Here is a 25841-nt window from a genome sequence, read left to right as displayed (position 1 = left end):
CTCTTTTTAGGCGGCAACCTGTTTGACCCGCAGAAAACTTGGAATAATCTAAATCCATCCCGTTTTTCCAGGAAAATAGGAGAAACCGGCCTCCCGTGCCCAACAAGGCAAGCAAGACAACTCCCCGCCTCTTTTCCAAATGAACGGAGCATCATTTGAGACAGCGGAAGCAGGAGCGGAGAACAGGATTCATAATTATGCCTTGCTGGAGGCGCGGCTTTGGGCTTCTTTAGAGTAAAATATTATATGGATTTGAGGGCATTTTGTAATGCATCGTCAAAACGGAAGACCTAGGTTGGTAAATCCCAGGTTGGAATCTGATCTGAGCTCCCTAAACCTTCATCTCTTCACACCTTGAAAATTGAATGAGGCCGACAGACCGGCAGGGACGCAGTTAAGAGGAGACCGCAAAACCCCGATTGCAGAACCCTGGGCGTGGGGGGGTGTTGAGGGGAAAGGCGCCTCCCGCCGACGAGCCACAACACAGGCGGGGTGGCGTCTGACGCGGCGGAGGCGCGAGTCCTGCCTCGGGGTCAAGCGTCCAGCGCCGCGCTTGGCCTCGCCACCCCACCCTGCGTGTGTCGGGGGCGGCAAGTAGAACAGCAGGAAGATCCCACGCAAACTTCTCCGGTTCTGCAAACGAGAAAGAGAGAGAGGGAAAAAAAGAAGCAAAATCAGACTCGGCAATTTTCGCGCCTCCAATAATTTTGTGTGCGTGCGTGTGTGTTTGTGTTTTTTTTTTTCCTCTCACTCCTCCCCATGGCATTTCCTGGCGGACCGGATGGAGGAAAGCCGGACCTGGGGGGTGGGGTTGGGTTGGAAAGGTGGTGGGGCAAGAGATCTTCCTCCTCCTCCTCCTCGGGAGAAGGAGCGGGGGATGGGTGGGCGGATTCGTGGGCTTCCCATCTCCGCCTCTCCCCTGCGCGATCCCGGCGGCAGGAAGGGAAGGGAAGGGAAGGGGCAGGCGGAGAGGAGGAGGAGGAGGGAGCTGCCTGCCTCCTATGCGAAGGGGAGGGGCGGGAGCTCTGGCTGCCGCCGCCGCCGGGTTGCCGAGGCTGAGCTGAGCCGAGCGGCAGCGCGGGGCCTTGGACACGTCGGACCGGGAACGGGCGGGGAAGAGGAGCCCGCAAAGGCGGCGGGGCCAGGCCGCCAGCTCTCCGCGAGCGCGGCCCGCCGCTGGGCAAAGAAAGGCAGGAAGGCGAAGGGAGAGCCACGAGCCGCCGCCGAGACAAAGAGAGAAGCCCGCCGCCGAAGGCAGCAGCCCGCTCCCTCGCCCCTCTCCTTTCCGCCGCCTCTTCCTCCTGCCCATCCGCGCCCCCCGCTGGGCCGGAGCCCGGAGAGACAGACCGGCAGGCGGGCAGGTAGGAAGGAAGGAAGGAGGGCAGCCGCCGAGGAACGGAGGGAGGAAGGGAGGGAAGAGCCGCCATAAAACTTGAAGCAGCTGCCGCCTCCGAGGAGTTGCGGGAAGAGCTTTCCGACTCCGGCCCAGCGAAACCCTCCGCCGGCCGCCTCCCGTCCCGTCGCCACCGGGCCTAGCTAAGGCGCCCGGGTAGGAAGAGACCCCCGAGCTCGGCTTCCCCGCCCTTTGCCTTCGGCTCGGCGGAGGGGGAAAGAACTGGGAGGTGGGATGGGCATATTGGCAAAAGGGTCGAAGCGCCTAAAACTAAAGGATGGGGGGGGGGGGGTGAGAGACCCAACCAAACCCAGAGGGGGGGGGGGAGAGGAGAAAACTCGTGTTCTTGGCGGGGAGGGGGGCGCGCAGGGAAAGGGTGTATAGAGTATTTTTCTCCCCTCCTTCTCCACAAGGGAGGGGTTTCGGGTGGGGATCTGAAAAGAAAGGATGGGGGGGGGGATTTTTGCAGAAAATTCCCTGGGTGGGAGAGAAGAGGCGGGGGTCTAGGCGCTTTTGAGTGGGTGGGAATTGCGAGGGAGAACCAGGTGGATTGGGAGGAGACCCCCGCGGAGTGGCAAGTAGGTAAGGGGCCCACCTCCCTTTCTTCCTAGAGGGTTTGCAGTCCGGGAAAAGTCCCTCTCTACGGTTCCCCGTGCATAGTGTGGAAAGGGTAGAAAGGGGATTGAAATCAACGACGGGGACGATGGGCCCCAGAGTAACGCTCCAAGGAGATGGAGGGATAGGATGATGGATAAGCTAGACTGAAAGCCGGGAGTGTTTCTCCTGCCCAGCCCTTTGGAAGTTAAGATGGAGTAGTTGTGGCTCCTGCTCTCTTGAGTTTTTGTTAACTGCTGTTTTGTGTCAGGGTGGGGAATACAGATACCCTTGCTTGAAGTCGCTTCATAAAATGCATTGTGTCAAAGGAACTTCCTCTTCACATGGACAGTAATAAATATGACCTACATTTCAGGAACCTCTGGAAAACCACCTAAAGAAACTTCTGTAGACTACTATTAATGTGCAGAGTTGCTTGCTGTTTTAATCCCTTGCATATTTCTTGTTGTAAATCAGGTTTGTTGTATAAGAGTTTAACAGATTAGGATAATTTTGACCCCTTTTTAATTTAGATTAAGTATGACTGTGCATCTTTTTTTAAAAAAAAAAACCAAAGTTGGGATTTTTGTTTTTAGTCCACATTTCTCAACTTTTTCCAGACTTTGATTAATAAATGGAATAGTACAAATTTAATCATATTAATAATGTATCACTAAACTATATACAAGACATCCTGCAATATTAAATGGAAATAAGATAGAATCTTCATACTATTATACATATATTATACAATACAATACAATGCTTTAATAATACAGCCCAAACCCAAATAAACTTTTACAACAATAGTGTAAAATTAAGTTCCATATTACCCACAATAAGGAATGCTTGACGATGATGGAAGTTGCAGAGATGGCTAAATTGACTGTTTTTATTAAACAAAAGACAATATCTACTTTTATGACTAACTGGAAACCTCTTACAGACTTTTTACATGAAAGAGAAAAATGCATTTATAACTTGTGATTTTGATGGTTATAAAAATATATAATAGAAAAAGTCAAGTTTTTTGTAATTATAAAGGAAGAAATAACTAATATTGGCTGCAAAGGAAATTGGAAATTTCTAATTCTTTTTATCTTTCTGTACTTTTTTCTTTTTTTTTTATTTATTCTGTACTAGTTTGTGTTACCTTTTATGTTCTCTTTAAAACTTCCTAAAATTTGTATAAACAATAGTGTAAAATTAGTTAAGTATTGTATCATTATAGGATACATATAAACAAGATCAGAATTATTTAGTCAGTTATCAGTCACTAGTCAATATAAAACCTAATCCAGATTCAATTCACGCAGTCATGAAAATTATGCCAATTATGTGCTATAGAATTGTTCTGTTCTGACAGAAATGAAGAAGTGTAAGTGCTCCAGGTGGCTTGGGAATTATATTTAAAGAGGTGGTTATTATGTGGAACTTAATATGGAGAGCTTTATAAAAGATACAATATAATAAATTACACACAGCAGTCTTAATCCAGAAGAACAGATATGTTCCTTATATGGGATACTACTACATCTGCTCTGTAATACTGCGGACACACATCAAATCTTGGTTTTTGGGAATGTTCTCAAAATCTGCTGGAGGACTTTTTGACATGGAGAAATCTGTTATTCTTCTCTTTGAAAAGTTTACATGTTTTTATCCTTAATTTGCTGCCTTATTGCCATTTTAACTTGCTAACATGAGAATAAAAAGGTAGAGGAAGAAATGTGGGAACATGGCTGTTTCCAACTTCATTGAAAATTATCATGAAATATATATTAATTTGTTAAGAAATTAATATTCTTCAAACAATAAATGGCTATTGTTAATTATGCAGTTGGTTACATCTTTTCCAGCCCATCCTCCAGCTCTAAGGTTGGGGTTTGGGACCATTCGGGAAGCTGTAATGCTGTTAGTTTATATTATTTTGAACACTGTGTAGTTAGGATAGGAACCTAATTATGTATCATGTAAAAGCTATGTTAATGCTGTTACCTGAAATAAATGAATATCGGGCATCAGCTCACTACCTTATTCAGGTAGTGAATATTCAGAATGATCGTGAAATCAGAAGCATGTATATGGAGATTTTGACCCTGCAGAGTACTTTTTAGCTGCATGTTGAACAACGATTATTTGATCTATGGAGATCACCCTACTCTAAATTCAGCTTGTTTTTCCGTGTAGGATGCATTCATTTTCTACTCAATTCAGGATTTTCCAATGTAAATGGCAAAAAGCTTGCATACTCTATAATACTCAGCATATCTATTGGTCTGTAATTACTAGAATCATCTCTGACTCCTTTTTAAAACATAATGGCCATTCCCACAATCACTGAGAGTGCTATCTTGGGGCCCACCAATCTGCATTTGTCTTAATTAGCTCTTGTATAAATATAATGCAGCATGTCAAGTATACCTGTTAGATGTGGAGATTTGATGCATTCGCAACTATCATATATACTTTATTTGGTATATACTAAAAACAATATACTATATATTGTTAAATTCATTTGTGAATATATTTTTAAAGAGATAGTGCTACTGCTTTAGATATGAGATAGTTGTGTTTCAGTCACTAGATATATTGCTTTGGAAACAGCCCCTATTGCAAGTCAGGCTAGAAACTGGGAGATTGTGTGTTTAGTCCTGCCTTAGGCATGAAATTCAGGTGGGTGACTTTGGATAGTCACTCTCAGCCAAACTCACCCCACACAGTTGTTGTTTGGGGGGGGGGGATAGAGAAAGGAATATTAGATATTTTTGCAACTTTGAGTTATTTGTAAAAACAGTAGAGGTGGGATAAACAAAACCTTAAGTAGTATAGCATTAAATATGTTTCTAGCTGTGGCCAGACATTCTGCCTAAACAGGATATTTAAATGTGTGTGAAGGACAAATGATTGCAGAATGATTGATTTATTTATTGGTTCGATTTATATGCCGCCCTTCTCCGGAGACTCAGGGCGGCTTACAATGTGTCAAGCAGTAGCCTTCATACTTTTGTATATACCTGCTTAGTAGGGCTTTCTCCTCCCCCCCCCAAAGCGGTGTTCTTTTTTATACAAAGTCATCTTATTGCCCCCACAATCCAGGTCCTCATTTTACCTACCTCAAAAGGATGGAAGGCTGAGTCAACCTTGAGCCTGGTGAGATTTGAACTTGCAGTAATTGCAGGCAGCTGGTGCTACTTAACAGTACTTTAGTCTGCTGTGCACCAAGGCTCAAGATGCTGGCTTCTTCCTTACTTCCTGATCTTGCCATGTTGTGGGTTAAATTTTCAGGTATGCCTGTTCATCGCAGTGAGAGTGCATAAGAAGTTACTAAACCTTTTTCAAACCATCTAGCTGAACATGGCAAGATCAAGGACTGATGAGACAGACAAATGCACATAAAGTGCATGGCCAAGTATGTCTTTCACACACTTAATACCTTGCACAGGATACCTGTTTACTTCTGTTTATTTGAAAGCAGCTTTAATGCTCTTTAGGGAACCTATCAGTAAAGTTTGTGTTGACTTTTATTCTTGGTGAAATAACTTGTGCATATTTGTTTTAACACTGATACGTATCAGTATGTGTTGGTCTATGTACCATATTCAGAAGACAAATGGTGCAACAGATAGGTTTGTCCTGACTGGATGCTTAATAATTGGATAATAATCGGGATCAGGGAATAGGCTTTAGCCTATCCTTTTGGTGTTCCTAGTTGATGTTCCCTAAAGTCTTATATGGCTTCAGCATTGTTCTTTGGCATCTTTTACATGGCTTACCCACCAACATTTTCATACATCACCTGCTTGTTTAGTGATGAATGTTTATCGATAGTTTTATTGTAGAAAGTGAATTCACCACAGATTCTCTGCTCCAGAAGCAAGTATGGTAAGTGAGGATATAATGTAGGTTTAGGAATTTTTTTTTGTCATTTCCTCTAACCATTTGGCACGATGCATCCTTAGATTGAAATTAAATAAAATTGTTTAGTATGACAGGAACTCAAGTTATATATTATACTAAATAATTTTATTAATTTCACTAGCTGCATCATTTACAAATGACAAATCAGACTTAGCTATTTTAACTGAATGTTTAAGGATACATTTGGAACTCAGAATGCTTAGGACACGGGTGTCAAACTCACCGTGTCACGTTGCCGTCACATGACATTTCATGACTTTTTCCCCTCATAGCTAGGATGGGCGTGACATCATGATGCATTTGGCCCGTGGGCCGCCAGTTTGATACCCCTGGCTTAGGAGGAGGCACAACTGTAAATTTAGCATGCCAGATTTGTTACTCCATATTGTTTAGGTCAACTGTATTGGTGCATGTATTAGGATTTAGGCTTCACTAATAACTATAAAATGCTCCTATTATGTACCATATTTTTCGCACTATAAGACTCTCCAGACTATAAGACTATAAGACGCACATCTTTAGAGGAGGAAAACAAGAAAAAAAATCTATCTCTGCCTCCCAGTCTCTATCCGGTATTCATCTGGCTAGCATCCTTACAGCAAACAGCAAACAGCCAGGTCAGCTTCATCACATTATCGCAGCCCCAGCAGGTGGCCACCGCCGCCAGGAAACACTGAAGCCTTCGCTGCTAAGCAGCTGATTGGTGATTGGATTTGCCTCCCGGAGTACCACCGCCAATTGCTGCTGCCTGTTCACCGCTGCCCATTCGCTGCTGCCGATTGGTGGTGGCAAATGGCAGCGGTAAACAGGCGGCGATCTCCGCTGCCTAGAACAGCTGATCAGCAGTATTCCGGGAGGCCAATCCAAATGCCAATCAGCTGCTCGGCAGCGAAGGCTCCAGCGTTCCCCAGCGGCAAATGCTGCCGCTGCACCAACCCCCTTCCTCCACTGTTGCAATATTCACTCTATAAGGCACACAGATATTTTCACCCAATTTTTTTGGGGGGGAGGGGAAGTGCGTCTTATAGTGCGAAAAATACGGTATTTTGTAGTAACTACATTGACTTCTGAAAGATGTTCCATTGTTACTTTATATGCATGTCAAATAAGTAATTTCATAGTTTTTTCTAAATTACTGTGATTTACTTGTGATGTTTAGTGTTTATTAATTAGTCTTTTATACATTATTATATAGTGCTTCATTATGTATTTGGAACCTTTTTTTTCTATTTTGACTGAGGTCAATTGTTAATTCAACTTATAAGTTCTATAAAAGAAAAAAAATAAGATTTTAATCCTTAAATATACACTTGTAGTATATTTATTATTGAGCATCATTGTTATTTCAGTGCTGCAGTCATGTTTCTTGCATTTTTGTTTCACAATAATAGTTTTTTTCCAGGCTAAATTGTAGATATCGTACCATACTAGTTAAGCTTGCATGTTAAGTGAATCAGTTTTCTAAAGGTTTCTTTGTATCATAGGGCATTCCCAATAGAGAAGAAGAGGTCATCAGCTATTTACAGATGTATATTAAATACAATTTATCATAAGTACATATATTACATAAATTGTGTCACTGGTATCATTTTGCGTCATTGCTGTGATATCATTATGCAATTGAGATCTTACTTGAATCCATTTAGCTATTTGCATAATGTGGTTATTACTCAAATGATATAAATCTATAGAAAATGACATAATTTATGCAAATGGCATCAATTACAGTGGAAATTTGGTCTACTGCATACAAAGTCCATTGTAAAGCAAAATCTAGGTTCCACTGTTTAAAAAATGCCCTAGTCTTCCTGCTGTTTTTTTCCCAGCCAAAAAAAATAATACCTATACATAATTGCAGACACAGCTGGGCATACCTTCCAAAGCAGTTGCCTAAACTTTGTCAGAGATATGGCTGCTTTAACTTAAGAAGAGTTATGGATGCTTCCAAATATTGTGAAAGAGTCTTTCAAATATTTTATGCAGCCCTTGTATCTAATTTTAGCACTTCTATTACATATTTTAAAAAGTATAGTTTATTAAGTATAGGTAGATGCTTTTTCAGTGCCAGTGTTATAAGGCATGAAAATCTTACATGTGGCCTTAATAATTTTACTTCCAGTGTTTTTACAGTTGATAAACTTGAAATATTTTAATGAAAAATCATGTTTATTTCTGATTAATGGGAAGTTAGGCAGGAAATGACCTAGAATTAGGACTGTCAGTGTTCCAGCAGGCAGCTGAAGCACATTAATACATTTTGTTCTCTTTGCCACCTACACTTGATTCATTTTGAAGGGTGACAGAAATAAATTATACAGCCACAGACATCAGATACAGTATAATCAATCTGTATGCCTCTATTCTAAATAATTAAGGAAGTAATGGAAGAGTTGAAATGGATTAAAAGGTATACAGAGTTTGTTCCTGTTCAGATTCTTATTTAATTAACAGGTAGAATACAATAGGTTGTGTCCAGCAGTGTCTTTGCTTTCACTTCTTCACTAATTTCCTCAGACTTAGTAAAGACTTGTACTAGAAACCTCTTTCTAGGGGTCGGGGAATTCTCTAGAATGATTTCAGATATAACAGAAGGCCAAGTCAGCAGTCATAACAGAGGCAAGTATTCTCATGAACTGGAAACTACTTAAGAAAGAGGAGGCAAAATAACAAATGCCAATTTGAAATTTGGAAAAATATTGTATATGAGGGCTTTCTAAACTTTCATGACCTGCAGTTAGAGAAATCAGTAAGATCTATTTAATTTATATAGCTACTCATCCACCCAAGGAACCTGCTGTGGAAAACAGAAATCAGAAACCAACTATATTGTTCCATTAAAAAGAATATGGCTTAAAACATTTAAAAATCACCTTATTAACTTGTATAACAACCAGTCCTACACCAGAACTTCCATCAATTTCCAGGCTCCAATGTCTGGGGTGCTTCCTTTGTTCCATTGGGATTTTGATCCCCCAGACTCAGATCAGAACAAAATCCCATTACTTATCAGGGTGCAGTTGAGAACCCTGGAGGAAATAGATTATCTAGATCTAGATTTCATTCATGTTTCAAGACAGGACTTAATGCTTAGACAGCTTTTGTTGTGCTTGTTGATGACCTTTAGTGAGCCAAGATCAAGGGGGTGCATCCATCCTTGTGCTCCTTGATTTCAATGCCATTGACCACATATACTTTTGAGCTGACTCTGCATGCTGGAAATGGGGTCATTCTTTTTTCAGTAGTTTTCTTCCTTTGTCCAAAGCCAGTTCCACTAAGTGTTGGTTGGGGCTGGGGGGAGAATAGTGGCCATATCTCAGTACAGGGTGGATAAAAATCAATGATTTTTTTAAAAAAATAAAAAAAATCAGATTTTTTTTTATTTAAATCAGATATTTTTGATTTTTTATCGAATTTATTTTAATAAAAAACTTTTGGGGTAAAAATCTATCGTAAGATAGTTTTCTATTTAAGATACATAAATAATTTATTCAGCATGAAATGGAACTTAGTTAAGTAGCATGAGGCTGTATATTCTGCAACACTGGGACTATTGGTGAGTCAACAGTGGGTCAAAGGAGTAGCAGAGATGACAGTTGCTCTTTAAAAATTATGATTTAAATCGAGTTGATTTAAATCAAGCCTTTTTACTAGTGATTTAAATCATGATTTAAATTGTGATTTAAATCAACTCGATTTAAATCAAATCCACCCTGCCTCAGTATGCCCATATAACACCTTTGTTTGTGAGATGCACTGAGTCTTAGTTTGCTTCTACTTTCCATTCACAGTACTTGGTCGTCACTGCCTGTTTCTGTAATACTGCCTGGCCAATTAAATTTTGCAAGGGTTGGCACTCTCTGTCCTCTGGAATAAGGTTTCTCTGAGATATGGATAGCTCCACTCTGCAAGAGTGAGTGAGACTTGCTTTGTTCCATCTAGTCCAGGGGCGTCAAACTTGATTTCATTGAGGGCCGCATCAGAGTTGCATTTGACCTTGGAGGACCAGGGGGTGTGTCTTGGGGGCATGGTCATGGGCGTGACATGGGACCGCATCTCCGTGGACATAGTTTTATACATTATAAAAATAGAGAGGTGTGCGTTTCTGTGATTTTGTTTGTTTAATACATAACATACTTGATCTACTTGATCACCCTATGAGAGAGAGACCAGATCAAGAAACTGACTCCATAGGAAGACTAGAACGATAAACTATTGACATAGGCTATAATAGCAGAATCCTGCAAAGCCTGAAAGGTAAAATAATTTATCTTTCCTCCCTTTTATAACCTGAGTCAAGGAAGTCTCCTGCAGCACTCTGGCAGCCAAAACGGGGTGTGGGGAAGGCGCATACATCCCCTCTTTGCCCCATTTTCGGTAGGAGAGGCACTGTGGACCTGTCCTTTGCTATTTCCAGGCCAGCCCTGTGGGCCAGAGCTGGCCCTCAGGCCTTGAGTTTGACACCCCTGATCTAGTCTGTCACATTTCCCTTTTTTATCTGCTATTGATCTTAATATAATTTCTTTGATTGTTGTGAGCTATGCAATAGTCTTTGAGAGCAATGCTGCATATAGGTTTTTATTATGCTTTGTCGCATCAATCAGCTAGTGTTTAGACTGGATTAGTTGTTTTTTCCCATCTATCAAGATCTTCTCAAGGACTTGGGATAGGTAGATGTTTGATGGTATTAGAGGTATAGTGGTAGAATGTAAGCTGTTCTAACTAAAGCTGTCTCTTGCAGTTAACTGATGCGGATTTTGCCAATGCCCAATGCCCATAGTGGTGCTTCAGATGTTTGGGGATTGCATCTGCCCTGTCTATTACTATTGGTATTGTTTTTGCTTTCTTTTGCCAAGGTTCTACTTCTGTTTGCAGAACTTTTCTATTCTGTCTCCAGGTACTGCCATATTCACTATCCAGATGTTTTTGTCTTTCTTATCAACAATTGTTAAGTCTGAATGTTATGTGGCAGATGCTTGTCTGTTTGAATTCAAAGGCCCAGAGCCCTTTAGCTTCTTCATTTGCTATGACTTTGTCTGTTTTGCGGTCCCACCAGTTTTTACTTACAGACAAATGGTATTTCTTGCAGAAATTCCAGTGTTCCGTTGTTGCTACTTTGTCATGCCAATCTTTGTAATCAGTTTGTGCAGTCCTCTTGTAGCAGCTAACTAGGTGGTCCACCGTTTTATTCAGCTTTTTTGCAGAAACAGCATTTGCTGTCTGTTGCTCTCTTCTCAATCCTGGCTTTATATGTATTTGTTCTTAAGACTTCTTATGCAGCCAGAATGAGCCCCTCAGTCTCATTGCTGCATCCAATATGATATTGACTTTCAGGTTAAGTAATTTTAAAATGGATAGTCTCACTAAGAGGTAGCTTTTAGCCAATTTTGTCTGTGCTGAGAAGCTTAACAGGATTTTTAAAATAGTTATTATGGATGTGAGAGTACTGGTATTTTCCAGGGAATATAGTCTAGACCAGAAAGCAAACAAATAAAAACAAAATCTTGAAAGAAGTGATGCTTCGGTCTACAGATAGTCCTTAATTTATGACTGCAATTGGGATCAGAATTTTGGTGTAAGTTGTGATGGTTATAAATCGAAGCACCTACATGGCTGGACCCAATTTTTATGACAGCTTTTACAGTGGTCATTAAGCATATCATGTAATTGTAGGTCTAAAATATGCAATTATTAAACAAAATACACAGCCATCAGTCTGCATTCATTCTCCCAGATCAGTGGGAAACAGGGAAAAACATTGCAAATCATAGTCAAGTGACCATAGGAGACTGCAAACAGTCATAAATATATAAGCTGATGCCCAAAATGCAATCATGTAATTGTGGGGATGTGTATGTGCATATGTGTGTAACATTTTATAATGGCCACAAGAGCTTTACAGTCCGTAGTGCACTTTTTCCAAGATTGTTGTAACTCTGTATGGTAGTTAACTAGTGAAAAGTCAAACACTATCTCTGTTTGGAAGAAACTAAATGGGTGTGTCCATCTAATCACCTGAAACTGAGCTCATCTCAAGAGTGTTTACTTTAAAAGGGGATTGGACAAATTCATTGGTAGGTAAATGGTCCTCTAGTAAACTGTACATTTTAAATACCAACTGTCAGGGAGCTTCCTGAATGCCCCTGTGTGGCTGCTGGAAGACAAAAGTGCTGGATAAGATGGCCTCTTGGCTTGATTTAGCAGGGGTCTTCTCAAGAGTTTATGGATAAGTGGCAGAAAAATAGGTGACCAGCTCTTTTCATTAATGTAAAGCCTGAATTATTTATTTTGTTCGGATTATGACACTATAGCCTGTTCCAGACATCAGCACATTATAACTTTTTGACTTTTGTAATGAGCAAATATGCAAGACGTAATATTATACAGCTATAGTTTAGCATTATTCCTAAATAGTTTTAATAAGATAGGGAAAACTGCTCATTCTTAGTAAACACAGGCTTAAGTGGTATATTTGTTATGTGGATTTTGAAAACCAGAAGACTTTAGGGCCAGTTTGTGATAACTTCCAACATTTACACATCTTTCTGTCTAAATTACACAATTATTGTAGATGTGGTGGTCACTCTACAAACCTGTCTTCTATATAGTTCCAAACAGTTTTACATATTTTTTAGTGTGTGGTTGAAGTGTTAAAAATAATTTTAGCCGCAAGATTGAGTTGCACAAATAACTGGCTAAAATAATATTTCTCCTTCAAGCTAACTATGTTTTTTTTTTTACTGCTTTGGTTTAGTACTACTGCAGGAGATGGGTAGATACAACAACATTGAGTACTTATTAGTTTCTTAGGGTTGGAAATGCTGCTTCTTAAAAGGAAATTTCTTTGTTTTTTTAGTTTTAATAGTATTGAACTTTATCCATAAAGGAAGCAATCAAAACATCTTGATATCTAACCTGTATAATTAGCTTTGATGGTGAACTGAAAAAAGAATGCTGAAATATATAATGAGATAACTATTAATAGGACTAAATCATACTTAAGATGATAAACGCATTCAGGTATTTAGTTTTAACAGTCCTGCAATCTTTATATTATTCTAAAATGCATTAGTCATAATTTTGCACTAAATATACTTTTGGCTAGAATCCAGAAACTATTTTTTGTATAGACTCCCAATGGAACCATATAGGTCCTTCACCTTTTTGGGAAGTTCTGTTATGTATTCCTTATGTGGTTTTTTTTTTTTTTTATGTGTGTGTGTGTGTGCATTAAAATTAAAATTCTCATTTGGATATGCGTTTTCTCATATTGGCTCAAGTAGGGTGGTTCTGCTGTTGAAGAAACCCTGTCTTTCTTCCAAAGATTAACTCCTTGTTTCACCGAGCACAGGAGTTGATCTTGCCTGATTTCTGTCCAAGGCTTCGGCTTGGAGCAGTCATGGCATACTCTGGCATTTACATTTCAAGGACCGTTTCCATCAGGAAGTCTGAGTCCCTGTTCGTTTCCTTTCAGCCGTCAACTCTGGGCCACAGGGTGGCACCTTCCACGGTAGGTCATTGGCTACGGGCTTGTATTGCCTGAGCCTATGAGCTTCAAGCTCTCTTGAGGGATTATGGTGCATTCCATTAGAAGTGCGGCCACAATGGCGGCTTGGGCAACCCAGGCTTCTATAGAAGAAATTAGTCGGGCGGTGACATGGACATCCCCTTCGCCGTTCATCCGCCACTATAGACTAGACACTTAAGCTTCTGCTGAGGTGGCCTTCGGCCGGCGTGTCCTGTAGCGTGTGCATGAGGAGGTGGGGACTCAGGGTCAGAGCAGCTCCCGCCGTAGGACAGCCAAGCTTTGGTATGTCCCATCCTGGACTCTCATGTCGATACTATGGAGAAGGGGCGTTGGTCTTATTTGATATGCCCTCTCTCATGGTGATTGACGGGAGAGTCCAGTCCCACCTGGTGGACTGTCTGGTCCAGATTCCGTGAGGAGATTCATTTGGACTGGAGACGGACTACAAGATTCACTTAGTCTTAATTTTCAACTGGGGAACGTTACCAGGGAGGCGTGTGCTCAGAAATTCAACTCAGTCTATAGAGCTCCGAGACTAGAGCAACCCATCCTGGACTGTCCTGTTGATCATCATGAGAAAGTGTTTATCAGGTAAGACCAACGCCCCTTCTCATTTGGATATGCGTTTTCTCATATTGGCTCAAGATACTATTTTTGCCCATGGACTTGATTCCTCTGATTTTAATTTATGATTTTGTTTAATTTGGGAGTAGGATATTTTCCACCTGATGTCCTTCTGATAATGGGAGGTGAGGTTTATGGTAGCCCTTAATTAGTGTGCCATGGTTCTGGAAAGCCAATTAGCTACCCTACCTGCATAGTGGCTCTTCCTTTTTTCAATCCAGCAAGATGTTTAAACCAAATTATGGTTCCCAAATTCAAAAGAGCTCTAACTCTGGCATAACTGCTTGAAGGGAAAGATTTTGATTTCATTCAAACAAAAGTGAAGGAGTTATTGAAACCTACTCATATTTTGTTATATTGCCCTTAATACAAAGATGCCCAGTTAGAATGAGTAACTATGGTGCAGCACATTGCCAGTTGCTCCTGCTATCAATTGTATTCAGGCAAAGTATGCATGCTCCAGGACCCATCAGTTGAATGTTACCATTTTATGGGACTGTGGAAGCATGCCTTCTCTATTGCAGTCTCTATTTTCTGCAACAGCATCCCCTGGAGATACATATGTCTCCCATTCTCCTAGGGTTCCAGAAGAGGCTTAACATCTGGCTCTGTTCCAAGGGTTGGGATTAGGGTGTCTGTGGAGCCCCTGTTCAGTCTTTCTTGCATGGAGAGTTTTGTTTTGAGTTCAGGCAACCATTGGATTTATCGTAAGCCACCTAGAATGGAGCTTGACGGCCTTCACAAATCAAGTCAATCAATAAAAATAAACTTATCATCTAGTCAGGTGACCAGGCCACCCATATTCATTCTAATTACTGTAAATTGAATCAACTAGTGTGATTTTGTTTTCCTAAATTTTTTGGTTTATTATTTGCAAAATCCTTTTTTTAAAAATAATAATATAAATGTTATGATGATTTAGTTTTAGTACAGTGTAGTTAATTTGTCTTTTTTCTTTTTGTCAATGACCATAATAAAGTATGCAGCGAACAGTGACTGAGTTTATTTAAACTCCTGCAGAGATTACATATGATTGTATATTGTGGGAATTTCCATTATTGCAGAATGAACCTTTTCAGAAGTAATAGTTGAGAAAGTAACCATGTTATGTGAGGATAGGAATTTTCTGAACTTCCCTGAGACAGGAAAAAAAGGAGGTGATTTATCTTGCTAGTTCCTTTGGGTTCTCAAAATTGATGTATTTTCTAAGAAAAGAGAAGCTGAGGGCTGCTAGTAGAAATAGAAAATGGGTAAATCCTATGGAACAAGCAGAAGTTTTTGTCCTGTTGGAGTTAACTAATAAATGTCATGTGCTATATGAGATCATTTTTATGAAGGAAGAACTACCATATTTCCATAAACTCTGGAGAGAATAGTGGGTATGGTCTATACTTATTGCTGTTTGTTAGTAAATTATTATAACTATTCCAACCTGATTTTTTCCATAATTTTAGGATGGAAATCATCGTCATTGTCATCATCACTATCAGTGCTATTTGAGAATGAACAGAGGTTCTGGTTCCCATAGACGGAAGTTGATTACGGTTGCTATGACTTTATTTTCCTGCCTTTTCCATTTTTAGGTAGTCAAACAAGGACTGTAATTTCACCTAAATAAATGCATTGTTTTGTTTTGATTTTTTTTTTAAAAAATTGTGTGTATGTGTATTTTTGCTGCAGTGGTTCAAACCTGGTTGTTAGATTGGATGATGTATTATATAGGAATAAAAGTTCTAACATCACAGGAATGAACAGAAGGCTTGCTATAGTATTATCCTTAATTTTTAACTGAAATAATGTTGAAAATGGCAAAGGATACTTCTTTTTTCACTTTTGTCAACAGTTGTGCAACTTTGCCTTTTTTTTCCAAAAAGCATCTGTACTTTAGAAACTACCTTTGTTTTATGAGTGCAAGTACACATTCCAATGTAATATAAGTGTCCCCTAGGAAGACCTCTCCCTCGTTCCTTTCCCTCACTCTCCAATTTTACCTTTGAAGGAATCCTTTTTAATTACTTGTGAATTTCAGGGGGCGAAGTACAAAAAGCATTTGAAAACTAAAGACTGGGCAAGTGATGGAAAGGACCACTGAGAGGGCCTTACACGTTAGCAGTTGCTTGGGAGGGCTGCTTTAAGACTTTTTTTGTAAGATTTAATCAGGTTTTTTCGCTGCCTCATCCTCCCCCCTTTTGTTTTCTCTTTTCCTTTCTCCATTCTGGTTTATATGCATCTTTCATTCACTCTAAGCAGGGTGGATGAAAATCAATGGGTTCCTCCCCTCCCAAATCGATTTTAAAAAAATTTAAATCAGATTTTTTTGATTTTATTTATTTTATTTATTTTATTTTATTGAATTTCTATACCGCCGTTCCCCCCGAAGGACTCAGGGCGGTGTACAGCCAGAAATAAAACCATAACAATATAAAAATTAAAAGCAATTAAAACAATTAAATAAACTGGCCAAAAACTTTAATAAAACAACCCATTAAAATAGTTAGGCCAGCCCTGCTTGTTGGAATAATAATGTTTTTAGGGCGCGATGAAAGGTACAAAGGTCGGGAATCCTACGAATGAGCTGCTCCGGGGGCAGCTCATTCCAGAGGGTAGGGGCCCCCACAGAGAATGTTCTCCCCCTGGGGGTCGTCAGCTGACATTGCCTAGCCGATGGCACCTGGAGGAGCCCCTCTCTGTGGGAGCGTACCAGTCGATGGGAGGCTATCGGTGGCAGAAGGTGGTCTCGTAGATACCCAGGTCCCAAGCCATGGAGCGCTTTAAAGGTAGCAACCAGCACCTTGAATCACACCTGGAAGACCACCAAGAGCCAGTGCAGCTCGCGCAAGAGCGGTGTTAAATGGGAGTGTCGAGTCGCTCCCGTAATTACCCGCGCGGCCGCATTCTGGAGCAGTTGGAGCCTCTGGATGCTCTTCAAGGGGAGCCCCATGTAGAGAGCGTTACAATAGTCCAGACGGGAAGTGACGAGGGCATGAGTGACTGTGCGTAAGGAGTCCCGGTCCAGAAAGGGACGTAACTGGTAAATCAGGTGAACCTGATAAAAAGCCCCCCTGGCCACAGCCGTCAGGTGGTCTTCTAAGGACAGCTGCGAGTCCAGGAGGACACCCAAGTTGTGAGCCCTCTCTGAGGGGTTAAGGTCTCACCCCCATTAGTCAGTGATGGAGTCAACTGACTATATTGGGATGTCGGAAACCACAGCCACTCGGTCTTGGAGGGGTTGAGTCTGAGCTTGTTCCTCCCCATCCAGATCCGTACGGCTTCCAGGCACTGGGTCATCACTTCAAGGGCATCATTGGGGTGGCCCGGGATGGAAATGTACAGCTGAGTATCATCAGCGTACTGATGGAAATCCACCCCGAAGCCACGGATGATCTTGCCCAGCGGCTTCACATAAATGTTGAACAGGAGGGGCGAGAGGACCAACCCCTGTGGCACCCCACAAACTAGGCGCCTTGGGGTCGACCTCTGCCCCACTGCAGAGGTCAACCCCTTTGGAATAAAAACCTAAATATAGTTTTCTATTTAAGTTACATTAATAATTTAGTTTATTTAGCATGATATGGAGCTTAGTTATGTAGCATGAGACTGTATATTCTGAAATATTTATATTTTTGGTAAACTCATTCAATGAATCCAAGCTCTGCAAGCTGAGATAACATGCATTGCATTGATGCATTCACACAGTTTCACAGTAACCATGAGATAAATCATAAAACAATCCACTCACCTGTTGCCCGCCACATCCCTCTCCTTGTGTCACTGCCACATCACCAGCCGTCCCATTAAAGTGAATGGGACTGTTGGTGAGTCAACAGCGGGTCAGAGGAGGAGCCGCTGCGGGACAGAGATGACAATTGCTCTTTAAAAATTATGATTTAAATTGGGATTTAAATTGACTTGATTTAAATCAAATCCACCCTGACTCCATGCACTTTACACTCAGATTTTTATGTGTTTTCTTTGGATTTATATTTATTTTTGATGTAGAAAGAAAATAGGGTTAATTATTTTGGTTTGCTTCTTATCATATAGATTTCTAAAATGTATTCTATTGACATTTTTCATTAGTGTGTGAAATGGTCAATATATACAGCGGTTATTTTGTGAAATGGTACATTTTCATGTAGTTAATAGTAATGGATTTATTATACCTGTGCTTTGGTTGAAATGTGATTATGATTTTTCTTAATGAATATGAAAGCAAAGAAAAGAAATTCTAAGAAATAGTCAGCCAAAATCAACAGATGGTAATAACTACTGTTTTCTACCACAAGGACACTTAAAGTATAATGAATAATCAGAATTGTTTAAGACTAATTATAAAACCAGTTCTTATTTGCAAGTATAGTATAATTTATATTAAAAGCTAAGCAGGTTACAAGATTCTCAATCTTGGCAACTTTAAAATATGTGGACTTCAATTCCCAGAATTCCCCAGGTAGCATACCTGACTGAGGAATTCTAGGAGTTGAAGTCCACACACTGTCAAGCTGTCAAGGTTGAGAAATACTAGTATTCGTGGGGAAGAAAATCAAATTTAGTTTATTCTATTAAAAAACAATTTTTAAAGGATAAAATCTTATTGCACTTAGGTAAACATGTAATTCTACTCCCCTGGTATGCTTAATATATGTAACTTCAGCATTAATCAAAATGAACTTTTGACTTTGTTCTTGTAGAACTAGATTGCATATTAATAATTCTTAGATCTAGTCATTCTGCATATAAAGTAGTGCTTAAAATTGTCCTAGGGAATTACATTTTCTTTGGAATTAACATTTATGTTAATACTGTAAGCAAAACTCAATAATTTTTAGCAAAAACACTGATTTGTAGGGTACATATCTCCATCATATTATATGGATTGAAATAGATGTAACAAGCAGCAATTAAACAATCATTTTACTTTAGTTTTCTTTACACCATTTACTAGAAAGCTGTTTGAAATAATTCACTGTTCCTGTTCTATAAAAGGGAATATATCAGTTCTGTTTTTAACAGCATATGTCACAATTGTAGTAGTACACCTAAAGTATTTTATGCATTTATACATTCTGAAACAATTGTTTCAGCCCTAAGATTATGTAAAATACTAAAAATTATGTCTAAGAACCAACTTAATAATTAAAATGAAGTTTAAAAAAATCATTTCTGGCCTTATATGAAAGTTCTTTGCTGATCAACATGAGACGCACATTTGAATGTGAGCCTGAAAAGATTGCATATAGTTAGTCCTCATGAACCACATGTTCAGTGAGTTTTTGAAGTGTTGATAGTGCTGAATGAGGAGGACTTAATGACCATTCCTCATAGTTGAACTATCTCACCATCCCTGGTCATATAAGCACCATTTGCAACTTTTAATGCCAGCTTCCAAGAAGCAAAGCCAAATGGGGAAACTGGCAAGAGGACTATTAATATGCAACCTAGTTCCCCAAGAACAAAGTCAAAAGTTCATTTTGATTAATGAAGAAAAAGTTATATATACTGTATTATGTATATCAGGAGAGTAGAATTACATCCGTTTACAGAAGTGCAATAAGATTTTATCATGTGACTTCTGGAGTTTGTGCCTGCACAGGATTCACCTAACAGCAAATGGAACTGCCACAACTGCCATTGTAAGTCAGCATCCACACGTGGTATTGTGCTTTAAAACCATGTTGCTTAGCAACAGTCCCAATTATCATTGTTAAGCAAAGACTATCTGTAGTCGATCTCTTTATAATCCTGATTCCTTTTATTTAGATACTGTCAAATGTAACTAGTTTCTCTTAAAACAATCTTTGGTAGAAAGGATTTCCACTTGGAAGTCTTTTAGCCTAATCCTAATCATATGTAATTTGATTGCCACTTAACTGATTTTTTTTTATGTAGAAAAAAAATGTATTCCTTTATCAAGGAATTCTTATCTGCCTTGCAAATTAGAAGTTCAAATAAAAATTTCTTAGCCGGTTGTATATCGGGCATAGAGATTTCTCCACTTGGTAAAGTTTTATTTCTGTATTTTATTTATGAAAACACTTTGCATAGATACAATTTAAAGAATATGTAATTGCATAAAATAATCCAAACTATAATAAAACAGTAACAGATAATACAACAGATGAAACGTATGTCTTAGTATGTTAGCTTTTTAACATATTTTAAACTGTGTTATTGTGTTTATTATTTTATATAGAGATTACCAAGTAAAGTTGGCTTTGGATAATTTACATACTACTATTTCCATGTGAGAAATGGCAATAGCACTTAGACTTATATACTGCTTCACCGGGCTTTACAGCTCTCTAAGCAGGGGTGAAATCTAAAAATTTTTGCTACTGGTTCTGTGGGCATGGCTTAATTAGTGGGCGGGGCTTGGTGGTAAGGTGACTGGGAGGGCATGGCTTGTTGGTCAGGTGGGCATGGCAAAGTCAATGTCACTTCTTTGCCCTTTTTTAACCTACAAAACACAACACAACACAACACAACTGGCTCACCCACAATATAAAAGCAGTTGTGCTAGACCCAAAATGGCCCCTGCAACAAGTAAGGACCTCACACAGCCACAAAAAGCCCAAAAAAACAACTTTCACACTTTACACACACAAAATTCCACATACAGCTTTGTGAGATTTTGTGTGTTTGTGTAGTTAGAGTGAAACACTACAGAAACACACTAAATCTCAGAAAGCTGCACAAATATTATTTTATTTTATTTTATTTTTATTTTTATATAAAAGCAGCTAAATTTAAAACTTCCTAAACTTTAAATGGCTAGGTCTAAAAAAAGAACAACTAAAAAAAAACCCAATTAACTATTTTTTTTTTAAGTTCCCAAAGGGGAAAAAAACTTATCCAATAGAACAGGGGTCTCCAACCTTGGCAACTTTAAGACGTGTAGACTTCAACTCCCAGAATTCCTCAGCCAGCTTTGCTTTGCTGGCTGAGGAATTCTGGGAGTTGAAGTCCACAACTCCCTGCCTGCTTGATTGCAGGCAGGGAGATTCAGTTGCTTGATGATGCAATGGATTGCAGGGATTACAGCAAGGCGTTGCGACCAGCAGCTAAGGTAAGCAAGCTGAGGGGTGGGGAGGGATTTTTGCTACCGATTAGCAGGCAACTCAGCTGAGATCGTCAGAGCTTGGATCATCAGAGCCATTTAAAAGAAAAAACTTTTTCTTTTAAATGGCTCTGACGATCCAAGCTGAGTTGCCTGATTAGCAGGCAACTCAGCTGGGATTGTCAGAGCTTGACTCGTCAGAGCCATTTAAAAGAAAAAAAAGGCTCTGATGATCGCGCAGCTCAGCTGGGCATGGGCGGAGGCAGGGATTTTTGCTACCGGTTCTCCGAATTGCCCGCCACCATCGCAACCTACTCGCCCGAACTGGTCCAAACCGGGAACATTTCACCCCTACCTCTAAGTGGTTTTCAGAGTCAGCATATTGCTCCCCAAAATCTGGGTTCTTATTTTACCCACCTCAGAAGGATGGAAGGCTGAGTCAGTTTTGAGCCTGGTGAGATTCGAACTGCCAAATTGCACACAGACAGCAGTCAGCATAAGTATCTTGTGCTACTGCACTCTAATCACTGCACCACCATAATATGTATTGTGTTTCCCCGAAAATAAGTGTTTTCTTATATTAGTTTTTGCTCCAAAAGACGCATTAGAACTTATTTTCCGGTTGGGCCTTATTTTCGCGGAAATACAATACTACTACCATCTATTTTCATCCAGGCACTCAAGAAGCCTTATAAATTGTGCTCTTTTCCTATGTTTCATCAAGATAACAACCCTGTGACATAGATAGATTAGACTGATAGATAGATAGTTAACTTAATGTATTCATACAGAGCAGTTTAAATGCCACATTATTAATCTTATAAAATGTGCAATAGACAAAATTCTTTGACTATTGGAGCTAATTTTTCTCATGTTTTCAAAAAGTTAGAACACTTTATGGGCTCCCTTCAATATTACACATATTGCTCCCAAATGTAAGGAAATGAAGGTTATTGTGCCTGTACCATTTGAGAATAACCCAATTTACCTTTAATATGTAATGGTAACTATTCTTTATTGTCTTTTGTTTCATTCCCCTTTTCTCTCTACTTCCTTCTTCCTAAAATATAAAAATAATCTATTTTCAGAAAACTGTTTGACATTGTATCATTGACTAGTGATGGATCAGGTTTTCTTTCAACTCTTTGGAATATTCCTTTTTATATTTAAAATTCATTTCTTTGCCTTTCTTAAACAAACTATTTTTAATGTAGTGTTGTTGGTAGAAAAGAATACTTCATGATTATATTACCTGCATTATGTTTATGGCATTTAACAGTTCTGTGTACTCCATCTGGCAAATTTCTTTTATGAGCAAGGATAACAAATGTCAAAACATGATATTTAATAAGCTGTCTAGGAAGGGAGATAAACATGGCTGTACTGTAAACGATAACATCTGCCCAACCTTGCCTTGGAAGCTATTCAGGATCAACTGGTTAATACTTAGATGAAAATGTCAATAATATACCTGGCTGTAGTCAAGACTGAGAAGTAAAAAAAATATGCGATGAAATTCTAGGACCATTTAGAAAAATCAGGAAGGAAGCAGTTCAGTTATATTAAGAATTTTTGATTTCTGTTCCAAAAACAAATGAATGTTAACCATTTTTATTTGAGTTAAGGCCATACTATCCTTTCAGGTTTTTTGGTAGGTACACTTCAACTTTCTGTCAGGTTATTAGGTGAATCACATGGTTGTTAAGTGAATTTGGCTTCCCCAATTGATATTGCTTGTCAGAAACTAGCCAGGAAAGTTGTAAATCATGATTACGTGACTGCAGGACATTGCAACTGGTTGTAAATGTAAGCCGGTTGGCAAACACCTTAATTAGAATCACTTGGCCACAGGGGTAGTGCAATTATTGTAACTTGGACGGGGGAGAAAAGCAACAGATCAGGCACAGGACAACACGTCCTGATTGTAATGGTAACCATGTGACTAAGGGAAACAAGAAAAATGTAAATGTGCACATTTGTTATAAAGTTATTTTTACTTCATAACTTTGAATGCTCACCGAATGGGACAGTGGTCTACCTATAATTTTATTTTGACGTGCACTTAATAATTAATTGGGATTAGCAGCAATTTTAATCTCTTTACCATAGATTTTACATAATTTCTCTCAGCAATAAATTGTATATTGCTTGTGATAGGCTGCTCCTTACATTATTCATGTATGCATTGATCCTGATTAAATTTATTGCTACCACTGCCGATTGCTTTCAGTTTGAAATGAGGTTAGCTACTGGTAGCTGTTATGAAACTCTCTAAGTTTGTCACTGAAAATATCAGTTCCATATTGTCATATTCTTTTTTCATAATAACTATCACATTCTTTTATTTAACTTATTTATTAAACAAATTTATGTAGCTACCCAGCTCATACACGGATGACTCCAGGCAGCTAACACTGAAAATCCACAGCATAAAAGCCATACAACTGTAAGCCCCCCATACCTCTCATAATACCCTGTATTAATAGGATACATGGTTTGAGAGTTTGCTATGGATACCGAATTACATTTTATATTGCTTCTTTACACCTCTCCTTTTCTGCAAAGATTGAATAAAGTGAGCTTTAAATGGATAATCGTGCTGAAAAACAGATGTTGGATTGAAGGGAAAGTATAGGATTTGTGATATTTTCTACGGTTACAGATTACTATCTACATTTATTGCTGTGTTATAAATAAAGATACTGAGTGAATGAAATAAGCCAGTGGTCACCCCTTTCTTTTGTCAGCAGTCCATGCCTTGATGTTTTGAATTTTTCCTCCTGAACAAATGCAACAGAAACTTATTATTTTGGTTGTGAGTGCACATTTTTTTTCTTAGCTTTGTTTATAAAAATTGGTTTATGGGAAAGGGTCAATTAACCAATTTTGTTATATACACGATGTACAATGACAATAAAGGCTATACTATGAAAGGAATTAAAGCACAAGGAACATCTTGGTATTTAATGTGAAAGAAAATAAGGATGCAATGTTATATTTTTCATATTCTCAAAAATAACATCAAGAAGAATAAAGAAAAAGAAAAATTAATCTGATATTTGGTAGAATATACCAAGATAATTTTTTTTTCTTGAGAAGTGTTTTTGTATATGTATTACACTGACTATTCTAATTCCCCTGCTCCATGGATGTTTTGAGTGGATGCAAATAAATGAGGAATCATAGGAATTACACTGGATGTTCTAAAAACTCTTAAATCCATTGCATTAATCTTGAATGGATCTGAATTTGATTATACACGGTAGGATCATTAAAATCAGTAGGGCTTTAGTTAGAATAATTTAAGTAATTGATTTCAGTCAGTGAACTCACTAAATATGGATCCTGTCCCATATTCTGCATTCTGTCTTGTAAGTAACTAATAATAGTAAGTTTTGTTTCAATCATTAATGTATATATATTTTTTTAATTTTATCTTTTTAAAATGAGAAAGAATTACAAAATAAAATGGTACATATTTCATCTCAAATAGCCAAGATTTGGAACTGCCAGAATATGCAAATCGAGAAAATTGTTTTATGTTGGCTATACTATTCATATTATTGCAGAATTGTTTGATTGCCACTTACAGTCCTTTTGGATTGAAGTGGCATAAAAATCTAAAAAGTAAGATTGGTTTGTTTTTGCTGAATGCTATTTAAAAGATATGTTCTATTCCTTTTGCAGGAGATAAAATGACAATTTGTGTTCTGGTGTCATTTAGAACTGCTTATGAAATTAGTCCATACTTTAGTATGATTTCCACGTCTAATCCTGCAGGACTCTCTTTCAGATTTTAAAATAAAAATGACATGATTAGATTTGTGCTCAAATTCTATTCAGAGAGCTTTTGATTGATAGATGAGATAGATGCTGCAGTGATTTTTAGTTGAGATATTATTTAGGGATTTATAGTGTTCTGCTATCCCTTTGGTGTCCGTTTCATAAAATAAAAATTTTGCAAAATATAATATTACCTACACGATTGGAATTTGGAAATAGCAATAGCACTTAATAGCACTTATGGAATGACCCATACCGCTTCATAGTGCTTTACAGCCCTCTCTAAGCGGTTTACAGAGTCAGCATATTGCCCCCAATAATCTGGGCCCTCATTTTACCGACCTCGGAAGAATGGAAGGCTGAGTCAACCTTGAATGAAGTGAAAGGGGAAATAGGCTTTTTAATCAATTGGCATGGCATATTACTTTCAAATTTTCACTTGTATTTGCTTAGTTTATTTTTAGGATGAAATAACTGGTAGGATATTGTTGACTCCCTTTGCATAATGGACCATTATGGTGATCATTCTCTTAAGGTGCTAGAGAATGATCCAGTACCTTAATACTGTTCATGTAACACTCATAATTCTCCTGTTTGCTAAACTAACTTCTAAGCCTTTTCACTTCTATCCAAATAAAGATCACTATGGGGGAAATGTACTGTATTTTTCAGAGTATGAAATGCACCTGAGTATAAGATGCAGCTTAGTTTTTGGGGAAGAAAATAGGAAAAAAAAATCTGCCTACCAGGTATTCATCTGTCTAGCGTCCTTAGTCTGGTCAGCTTCAGCACATTAGTTTGGTGCAGTGGTGAAATCTGAACTGGTTTGCCACCGGTTTGCTGGCCATGCATGTGCGTGTGCATGCGCAGTGTGCGCCAAATGCATGCTGCACGCGTATGCGCGGTACACGCCAAATGCATGCTTCGCACAGAAAAAGGCTTGG

At 38.9% G+C, this 25841-nt stretch overlaps 1 protein-coding gene across 2 annotated transcripts in view; it reads left to right on the top strand.

The window, feature by feature from the left end:
- The first annotated feature begins 315 nt into the window (after positions 1 to 315).
- NCK2 (NCK adaptor protein 2) overlaps positions 316 to 25841 on the top strand; it is a 77053-nt gene continuing 51527 nt past the window's right edge. Inside the window, exon 1 of one of the 2 annotated variants that reach the window (XM_070942930.1) lies at positions 316 to 393. The gene's annotated coding sequence lies outside the window, so the exon portion shown is untranslated. Of the gene's footprint in view, positions 394 to 1091; positions 1362 to 25841 lie in introns of those variants that run through there. The other variant, XM_070942928.1, reaches the window with a different exon arrangement.

This window comes from Pituophis catenifer, unplaced genomic scaffold (assembly GCF_029215685.1).
Source record: "Pituophis catenifer annectens isolate HBS135680 unplaced genomic scaffold, rPitCat1.0.hap2 SCAF_4, whole genome shotgun sequence".
Taxonomy (NCBI): Eukaryota; Metazoa; Chordata; class Lepidosauria; order Squamata; family Colubridae; genus Pituophis; species Pituophis catenifer.
Note: the sequence above shows the minus strand (reverse complement) of the source record. Positions and strands in the feature narration are given on the sequence as shown.